This window comes from Furipterus horrens, unplaced genomic scaffold (assembly GCF_987537825.1).
Source record: "Furipterus horrens unplaced genomic scaffold, mFurHor1.1.pri manual_scaffold_3, whole genome shotgun sequence".
NCBI classification, from domain to species: Eukaryota; Metazoa; Chordata; class Mammalia; order Chiroptera; family Furipteridae; genus Furipterus; species Furipterus horrens.
In genome coordinates this window covers 35070550-35080593 of record NW_028327173.1, presented here as the reverse complement: position 1 = coordinate 35080593, position 10044 = coordinate 35070550, and the positions used below count along the sequence as shown (strand labels likewise).

At 33.7% G+C, this 10044-nt stretch overlaps 1 pseudogene; it reads right to left on the bottom strand.

The window, feature by feature from the left end:
* Window positions 1-708: 708 nt before the first annotated feature.
* Window positions 709-1362, bottom strand: LOC150014882 (large ribosomal subunit protein uL30 pseudogene; annotated as a pseudogene).
* Between the last annotated feature and the right edge of the window lie 8682 nt (window positions 1363-10044).

Below are 10044 nucleotides of genomic sequence, written 5' to 3'. Positions count from 1 at the left end.
GGTAAAAGTACTCTCCAAAGTCATACATTAACTTCCTCACTATCCCCAAATACCTCTAATGTCATCTCTTCCTATTTTCTTCTCACACACTCAGGTAGGTGTTCCCATGCCTGAGGGCCTTTGTACTTATTTTTCCCTCTGCCTGAACACTTAATCCAGATATCAGTAGGGCTCATGTCTTTTATTTATTTTATTTTATTTTTTATATTCTATTCTAAAATTAAATTTATTGGGGTGACATTAGTTAATAAAATTATATAGGTTTCAAGTGTACAACTCTATGATACATCATCTGTATATTGCACTGAGTGTTTACCACCCAAGTCAAATCTTCTGTCACCATCTATTTGATCCCCTTTACCCTTTACTAACCCCCCAGTCCCTTCCTTCTGGTAACCACCATACTGTTGTCTGTGTCTATGAATTTTTGTTTGCTTATTTGTTTTCCTTGTTTATCTATTTGTTGCTTTCAGTTTTCTATTCTCTATATATGATGTATACCCTTTTATAGCTTAGTTGGTAGCATCAAAGACTCTTGACATATCTTTTAGATGCTATCTCAAATTTTACACCATTGAGACCTTCCATGACCACCCAGTTTAAAATTGCAACTCCCTCAACACTTTTTCCCTTTGCTATTTTTTTTAAGTTGGAAAGCAATCACTATTTATTAACAGACTATATTACAAAAATAACTAGGTAGATACCTTATTTCATACCAATAAGCCTGTTAATCTGATATTCCCTGTTACTAGCATTCTCCACCTTCTCCAAAATGGGTGGTCTTTTTTTCATTCCACCTTGTGGAGAAGATAACTTGAAGGGCCACAGGACGTTGTTTCCAATAGTATAGATCACATGAATCAGATCTTTAATGCAGATGATGGCATATTTACCAAGAAATAGAGCAATCAATGTGTTATCTGTCAGGGCAATTTGCTTTTCGCTAATTTTGCCATACCATACTTATAGGTCAATTCATTTACTGACTCCAGGTTTGGGTACCTCCATGCAATATATAGTTCCACAATTTTCAGCATGTTAATTGAAGTCTTGTTGAGCTTAACATTGATACCCCTGATCCTGATGACAAATGCCAATTTGGGTTCTGCAGGTACATAGAAGTTGCCAGCTTTTCTTGTCATCCTAGCTTTTCAAATCTAAGTTCCATACATCTGCCTATGTTTCTTGTAATAATGCTTAGCTTTTTTTATAGATAAGCTTCCTTCTTGCCCACTGAAACATCTCTTGAGCAAACTTATTTCTTGGGCACTTGATCTCCAGCTCTGTGAAATTCCTTTGCATTTTCTTAAGGGTTTCTGGCACAGCAAGAATCTCCCTCTTCTCTTCTGCAACCCCCATGATTTCAGCTGGAAAAGAAATTCCTTTGCTATTTTCTTTTTCTTGTGGCACTTACCATCTTCTAGCACACTACTATTTTATCTGTATCTTCTGGGTTTTGTCCTGGTTCTCCCTCCTAGAATGTAAGATCCATGAGGGTAAAATGTTGGTCTGATTTGTTCTTTACTATATTCTTTGAGTCTAGAAAAATGCTGAACAGTGATATTTCTTGACTAACCACAGGGTTCCAGACTTTTTACTAGATGCTGAGCATACTAACATGAAAAGACATCATCCCTGCCCTCATGGAGCTTACAACCTAATTCAGGAAGCCAACTTTAAACATAAAAGTATCCAAATAAATATTCAATTATACTTATAATAAGTACCACTAAACAAAAGTACTTGTTGATATAAGGCATCAAACCTGCTGTAAGACATCAGGAAACTTTTCCCTTATAAAGTTATATTTAAGTCAGTACCTGACTAATGAAATGAGAAAAGGCACAAATAGAAGGAATAGCATATACAAGAGCTTGACTCTTTCACAGAACTACAAAATCCCTAATGTTATTGCAATATAGTGGTTGAGAGTATTTTCAGTTTGTGTTTCTCTGAAAGCAGAGTCATAGACAGACTCTTGGATGCAGGTAGTTTATTTAGGAGAAAATCCCAGGTACCAACAGGGAAAAAGTGAGTAGAGTGAAATAGGGAATAAAAAGTCAAATATAAGAATGTGTTATTAGGCAATAAATTCTCTGACATTGCTCTTTTTATTTTATTTTTTATTTTTTGCTACATCTCATTGGGCAAGAGAAACAAAAGAAGATATAAACAAATGGGACTACATCAAACTAAAAAGTTTTTGCACAGTAAAGAAAACCATAAACAAACTGAAAAAGACAACCTGTTTAGTGGAAGAAGATATTTGACACTGACACATCAGATAAAAGGTTAATATCCAAAGTTTATAAAAACCCACACCAGTCAGCACCAAAAACAAACAAACAATCCAGTTAAAAAATGATTAGAGAACATGAATAGACATTTCTCCAAAGAGGACATACAGATGGCCAACAGACATATAAAAAGATGCTCAACATCACTACTAATCATCAGAGAAATGCCAATTAAATCCACAGTAAGATGTTAACCTCACACCTGTCAGAATGACTATCATTGATAAATCCACAAATGACAAATGTTGGGAAGGATGTGGAGAAAAGGGAACCCTTATGCACTGTTGGTGGAATTGCAAATTGGTGCAGCCACTATGGAAACAGTATGGAGAGACCCCAAAAAATTAAAATCAGAACTACCTTATGACCCAGTAATTCTATTTATGGGTATTTCATTGAAGAAATACAAAACACTAATTCAAAAAGACATATGTTCATTGCGGCATTATTTACAATAGCCTCTAAGATATAAAAGCAACCTAAGTGCCCAGCAATGGACAGTTGGGTAAAAGAGATGTAGTAGGTATAAACAACGAATTATTAGAGAATGAAAATAAATGAAATATTACCATTTATGACAACATGGATAGACCTAGAGGGTATTAGTCTAAGTGAAATAAGTCAGACAGAGAAAGACAAAAACCACGTGATTTCACTTATATGTGGAATCTAAAGAACAAAACAAACAAACAAAACAGAAACAGACTCATAGATACAGAGAACAAACTGATGGTTCCAAAAGGAGAGGAGTATTCAGGAGCTGGGTGGAAAAGTGAAGGGATTAAGAACTACAAATAGATAGTTACAAAATAGTTGCAGGGATGTAAAGTTCAGCATAGGGAATAGTCAATAATGTAATAACTATGGTGCCAGGTGGATACTAGAATTATTGGGAGCATCCTTTATAAATTATGTAAATGTCTAGCCACGAAGCTGTATACCTGAAACTAATATAAATTAATATTGAATATCAACTCTAATTGAAAAAAATTTTTTAAATGTGTTTTTGAGTTTTTTGCAATTCACTTTATTTTGTCCTTTTTAATGTTTCTTGTTTATGCTATTACAGTTGTCCCAATTCTGTCCCCCCCCCACTTTGTACCCTTCCCCCAAGCCTGACCCCCATTCCTGTAGTCAATCCCAACACCATTGTCCATGTCCATGGGTCACCCATATATGTTCTTTGACTAATCCCATCACCTTCTTTTTTTTCCTTCTTCTTCTTCTTCTTCTTTTTTTTAAAGTATATTTTATTGCTTATGTTGTTACAGTAGTTTCCCATCACCTTCTTTCAGTCTATTTTAAAGAGCTGGTGCATTTATCCACAAATCCCACATCTTATCTTATCAACAGAGTTGCCTCAGGTAGGAGTTAAAATCTCCACTTATCTGGGCTGTGCTTGCCAAATGGACTGAGCAAGCTCCCATTATGTCTGGAGGAGGCCTTAGGGTGGAATGCAGAAATATTTGAGTAGGAGATTGGCAGTGTGAAGTGAACTGGAATGACCTAACACAGATATGGCTAAAATCAGAGATGGGCTGTGAATATGTGATAGGGATAGTACCAGAGACATCTGTTATAGAGGAGGGGAGTACTATTGTTATAATAATATTTATTTTTAAATAAGAATGGAGTTGCCTCAAAACATGAACAGCTAAGTTTGGAATCATTACATTTCAGTGCTTACACTTTTTCCTTCTCAAACTCATATTTAGATCTGGTCAAGTTCAGATGCAGTGTGCATAGACTGTTTATTAATGTTTATTAATTTCCTATTACATAAACTTCCCTCATGGGTTTTACAGTCTATTTGGGGTAGACAAGATAATTTATAGTTTCATAAGATGTACAAATTGTTGAATGAGTCAGAATAAAATATAAAAAATAAGTGCCATAAATTTAGAGATAGGGAATGTTTGGGAAAGGAGAACATCCTCAACTTCATTATGAAAATATTAAATTGTCTTCAATACTTTGGGAAGTGGTGTAGTTAGTGTATTTGATAATAGAATTGGATCATTTTGTTAACACATTCTTCCTCTAGATAACAAAATTGTTTTTAGTGAAAAGCAGAAAATGAAATGAATAATCATAGTGCCAGAAAATACATGTAGACAGTGAAAAATCTTTTTTTTATTGAGATATAACTGACACATAACATTACATTAGTTTTAGGTTTATAACATTATGATTCTATATTTGTGTATATTATAAAATGATTACCACAATAAGTCTAGTTAACATTCATCACTACACATAGTTAGAAAAATAATGTTTTCTTAAGATAAGAACATTTAAGATCTATTTTCTTAGCAACTATCAAATATATAACAACAGTGTTATTAACTGTAGTTATACTATTCATTACATCCCAAGGACTTATTTAGTTTATAACGGAAGTTTGTGCCTTTTGACCACCTTTACCCTTTTTGCACACCCTTCACCCCCTGCTTCTGACAATCATCAATATGTCTCTGTAGAGAAGACTGGTGGTTACCAGAGGGAAGGCTGTTGCGGGACTGGGTGAATGAAGTGAAGGGATTGAGAAGTACAAATTGATAGTTACAAAATATTCATGGGAATGTAAAGTATAGTCATGGAATACAGTCAATAATATTGCAATAACTACATATGGTGCCAGGTGGGTACTGGGAATATGGGAGAAACACTTTGTGAAGTATATGACTGTCTAACCACTATGCTGTACACCTGAAACCAATATGAAATAATATTGAAAGTAAACTTAAATTGAAAAGAAAATGTTCTCTGTACCTATGAGTTTGGTTTTAGAGCCTACATATAAATGAGATCATTTGGTCTTTGTCTTTCTTTGTCTGTCTGACATATTTAAGTTAGCATAATACCCTCAAGTTCCATCTTTGTTGTCACAAATGGCAAGACTACCTTCTTTTTACAGCTGAGTAATACTTTATTGTGTCTTTTGTGTGTGTGTGTGTGTGTGTGTGTGCCACATTTTCTTTATGCATTCATTTATCAGTGGACACTAGGTTTGTTTTCATAGTATGGCTGTGGCAAATAATACTGAATTGAACATAGGGATACATATATCCTTTTGGGTTAGTGTTTTAATTTTATTTGGGTAAATAGCTAGAAGTGGAGTTGCTGGATCCTATGATAGTACTATTTTTAATATTTTAAGGAATCTCCCTATACTGTTTTCCATAGTGACTGCATCAATTTTCATTCCCACCAACACTGCACAAGGATTCCCTTTTCTCCACATCCTTGCCAACACTTGTTGTATATTGTCTTTTTGATGATATCCATTCTAACAGGTATGAAGTGATATCTCATTGTTTTGATTTGCATTTCCCTTATGATTAGTGATGATGAGAATCTTTTCATGTACCTGTTGGCCATTTCTATGTCTTTGGAAAATGTCTATTCAGATCCTCTGCCCATTTTTAAATCAGATTGTTTGTTGTTTTGCTTTTGAGTTGTATAAGTTATCTATATATCTTGGATATTTATTTGTTACCATATATATGATTTGAAAATATTTTCCCCCATTTGGTAGGTTGCCTTTCCATCCTTCTTAATGATTTCCCTTGCTGGGCACAAGCTTTTTAGTTTGAGGTAGTCCCATTTGTTTATCTTTGCTTTTGTTTCCTTTGCTTTTGGTGTCAGATCCAAAATATCATCACCAAGACTGATGTCAAAGAACTTACCATCTATGTTTTCTTCCAGGAGTTTTATGGTTTCAAGTCTAATATTCAAGCCTTTAATTGATTTTCGTTGATTTTTGTATGTTGTGTAATATAGTTGACCAGTTTCATTCTTTTGCATGCGATGGTACAATTTTATCAACACCATTTATTAAAGTGACTGTCCTTTCCTCATTGTATATTATTGGATTCTTTGTCATAAATTAATTGACCATATATGCATAAGTTGAGAATCTTCTTTTGCTTAAAATAGAACAAAGAGTAAATAAATATATATCACAATGTGGAAAGAGAAAAAATATAAAGGATTAATACTTATAAAATTAATTCATTTTTTAAAAGGGAAAATTATACTTACATTTTGGTCTCTTGCAGTAATGGAAATTTTATTTTTTAACCTTAACTTCTGCACCAATGACTTCATCAAAATTGGTCTTCTTAATATACTCATATTCAATAGAGAGTAGAGTCAGATGTCAATCTATCTTTACTCATAATTGATTGAAGAACTTCTTCTATTGACTTCAATTTTTAAAATTTTTTTTCAAATAAAGCAACATACCTGCAAATAGTTAGAAAAAGTCTTGAACAAAAAGATAAGCTTGGCAGAGATTCACAAAAATCCCATTTCACAATAAATTTTAGAAATTACATATCTATTTCTTTAGAATTGATTTTAACATCTTTCAAATGTCTCTGAATTTTAAATTTGAAATTTTAAACACAGATAACTTCATTTAATCATGTAAAATGATAGAATTGAAGAAATTCAAGTTCATTTACTTATCTCTATAATCTCTGTTATCATTTATATCAATTTTTCTGTTTAAGTGCAAAAATATTTAGTAGCTCAGTGGTTGGAGACCAGAACAATATCTGTAGTGAACCTAAGCAATTCTGTGCATATGAGTCTGAATGCGTTGGAGGCCGATTCTAAATTAACTTCCATGTCGAATACAATGTTTAAGTGATTTTTTAAAATGTGCTAATTGGAAACTTACCATTAAAATGGACAATGTAACTACACAATTATTTAGAATTTATACTAACAAGATTTTGGGAAGAGGAGTATTTTATCTCTGGCATGATTTCAAAGTGCTGGTGCATGGTCACAGTAAAAAGCAAATGTACTTTTAGTCAGTTTCATTATTATTTTTAATTCTCTACACTTAGTATCTCTTTATTGCCTTCATTCAGAGCAGACCTCTCCCACTACCCCATCCTTAGTACACTACTAACTCTACATAGGTTTCAAGCTTAAGCCTAAGCTAGATCTCTATTCCTGGGATTTAGACTTAAGAGACCAGAGTGTTAGGCCAACTAGGAATTTGCATGAATTGGTTTGCTTAGGTTTAGGAAGCAGAAAGAAGTCATAAAAGCAGTAGGATAAAAAGAAGAATTGGGAATACAACATGGGGTCTGTCCTAAGGAATGGGTCCAGTTAATGGACTTAAGTTTAAGGGCCTTAGATATTCTAACCAGAAATTAAATATGCTATTTTTAGAAATTACTCTGGGAGAGACCTTTGGTTACCATCAGCATTGCTTGGTTCTCAGATACATAAAGTGAGGAGAAGGGGCATCCTCTTTTCTTCTGCTCTAAATATTACTTATTGAAGACTCCAGAAATCCACTACCATTTTGGAACCTAAAGGATTTTAGCATATTGGCAGTAGCTGCTTTGGGAACATCGGGAAACAGTGCCTGTTGAATGGACATCAGAATATTCTAGATGAACCTCAGGACTGCTGGCAGTGCAGAGGCATCATTAAATAATTCCATGACAGTGGGAGGTCAGGAGATTTCACTAAAGGGAGTCTGGCAGGGAAGTATGACATGATAGATGGTAGAAGAAGACTAGTCATGATTTCACGTGAGATACTTTCAGACTTCCAGACATAACTGAGTGAGTTTTAGAGGTGGGAGATTGGAGAGCCTAAAATAATAACAACAAAAACATTTTGCATACTTAGGTACATACAATTTTCTTCTTCCCACAGGATCATTTCAATCCTACAAACATGCTCTAGTATGCCATCATTAAAAACCCTGCCTTGATACTAAACTCACCTTCAGTCACTACCTCATTTCTTTGCTCCCTTTCACAGCAGAAGTCTCCAGTTTGTACCAACTATCCATTCTTTCTCATCTTCCATTTACTCTTCATACCACTTCATTCTAGTTTCTGCCCTTATCACTTCACTGAAAATACCCTGTCAATGTCATCAGCAACCTTAGTATTACTAAATGCAATGAATAGTACTCTTTGCACATTTTATTTGGCTTCTCTGAGGCATTCAATACTTTTCTTCTTGAACTTTTCTTATATTTGTGACATTGTTTCCTGATTTTTTCCTACCTCTCTGGTTTCCCTTGCTCAAGCCTTTTTCCTAATTATTCTTGTACTTGAGTGCTGAAAGAAGCCAATCTGAAAGGCTTGGAGTGTCCTCCAAGGGAGCAAATATTTATTAAGCATCTATTATATGCTGGTCACAAGGAATAAAGTAGTAAAAAAAGTAAACATGGTCCCTGCCCTATGTAACTAGAACCTACTGCAGGAGATTGTAAATAAGCAAATAAAAAATTAAATCTTAAATAAAAGTTATTATGGAAACAAAAATGATGTCGAGATTGAGAATGAAAGAGGTAACAGGAATAGTACTTTAGAAGATAGGCAGCGAGCTCTTTAAAGCATTTACCCAAACAAGTCAATAGTTAAGCAAAATTGGAATATTTCTAGCATCAATCTTCATTCAGAATGCATGCCATGCACACAAGTACTTAAATAAGACAGATTTATAAAGAACTATTTACAGAGATGTGGACAAGTTTAAGGGAAGAAGAGGACCTCAAGAACCAAAGACAGCCAAAGTCATTAGCACACTTTGACCTGAAAGACAGGGAGTGAGTGGGAATGAGGTATTGGGGTTTGGATGAAAAAATATATATATTTAAGAATCTAGGTCATATGTAGGCAGTACAAAAAAAAATCTGTATAAATAGGCCAAAACTATGATTCCAAGTAGCAAAAACCAAGTTTGTCTTCTGGACTGTTTCTGCACCTATCAGAGTCCTTATATGTAGTGGCACTCAAATGTGTATTGAATATATAAATTGCATCTAACAGATATTACTTTCTTCAACAGCAATAATCTTATGTGTTTAAATGGAGAGAATCTATATCTTTTAAAAAGTTCTGATTCTTTTAAAATTGTATATAGAGTAGTTACTGAAGTTAAAAAGTCCGGGTAACTTTTATAAGACTCTGAATGTTTCAAGTTTAGAACTATGTGTTATTTGGCAGTTATATATTTCAAATGAAGAAAAGTATTCTCTCATGGGACAAGTGAAGAAACTAGAGAAATCAGCACTAAACTAAACAGAGGTTTAAAAGGATACTGGCACAAACATGTAAAACAGATCTTCTGTGTTTTATTTTAAGTGTGTGAGCAGTGAATTAAAGAGCCTTAGAAAAAAGTACTTTTGCCATTTAGAGGAGTTTACCATGAATTTGCATATATTGTTACATTATTTCATTTTCTGTGGGAAAAGATAGATTACATTGTCTTTTTAAAAGAACAAAATGAAAAAATAATAAAAGAACAAATTGGCTCTAGATAATTAAAAATATCTGTTTTTTAAAGATTTGTTTGAAAAATAAAAATTTTGTTTAGGTCACATAAATTAACTCACATTTGAAAACATGCTACACATGAAAATATTTATAGAGTATTATAAGCACTAAAGGCTGAGTTTACTTTTCTTTCCTCCTTGGTCCCCATCTATGTATAGAATTATTTAATATTTATAACATAAGCAATTAAATGTTTATGCTGCAACATTATAGTCAAAATTGTATTTTTCCCAGAATTATTTTATCCAGGTGCTTTGGGTAGGACTGACTCAGTGTTCCTAGAGAAGGGTGTAACTCAGTCCTGGCCAGACAAAGCCACAGTCATAACTTCACAGATTGGTATAACATATAATTAGAACCAATGAGGCTCAATGATGAAGAATGAAAGAAGTCATTAGATTCATACTATATTTTGGTGATGCAGT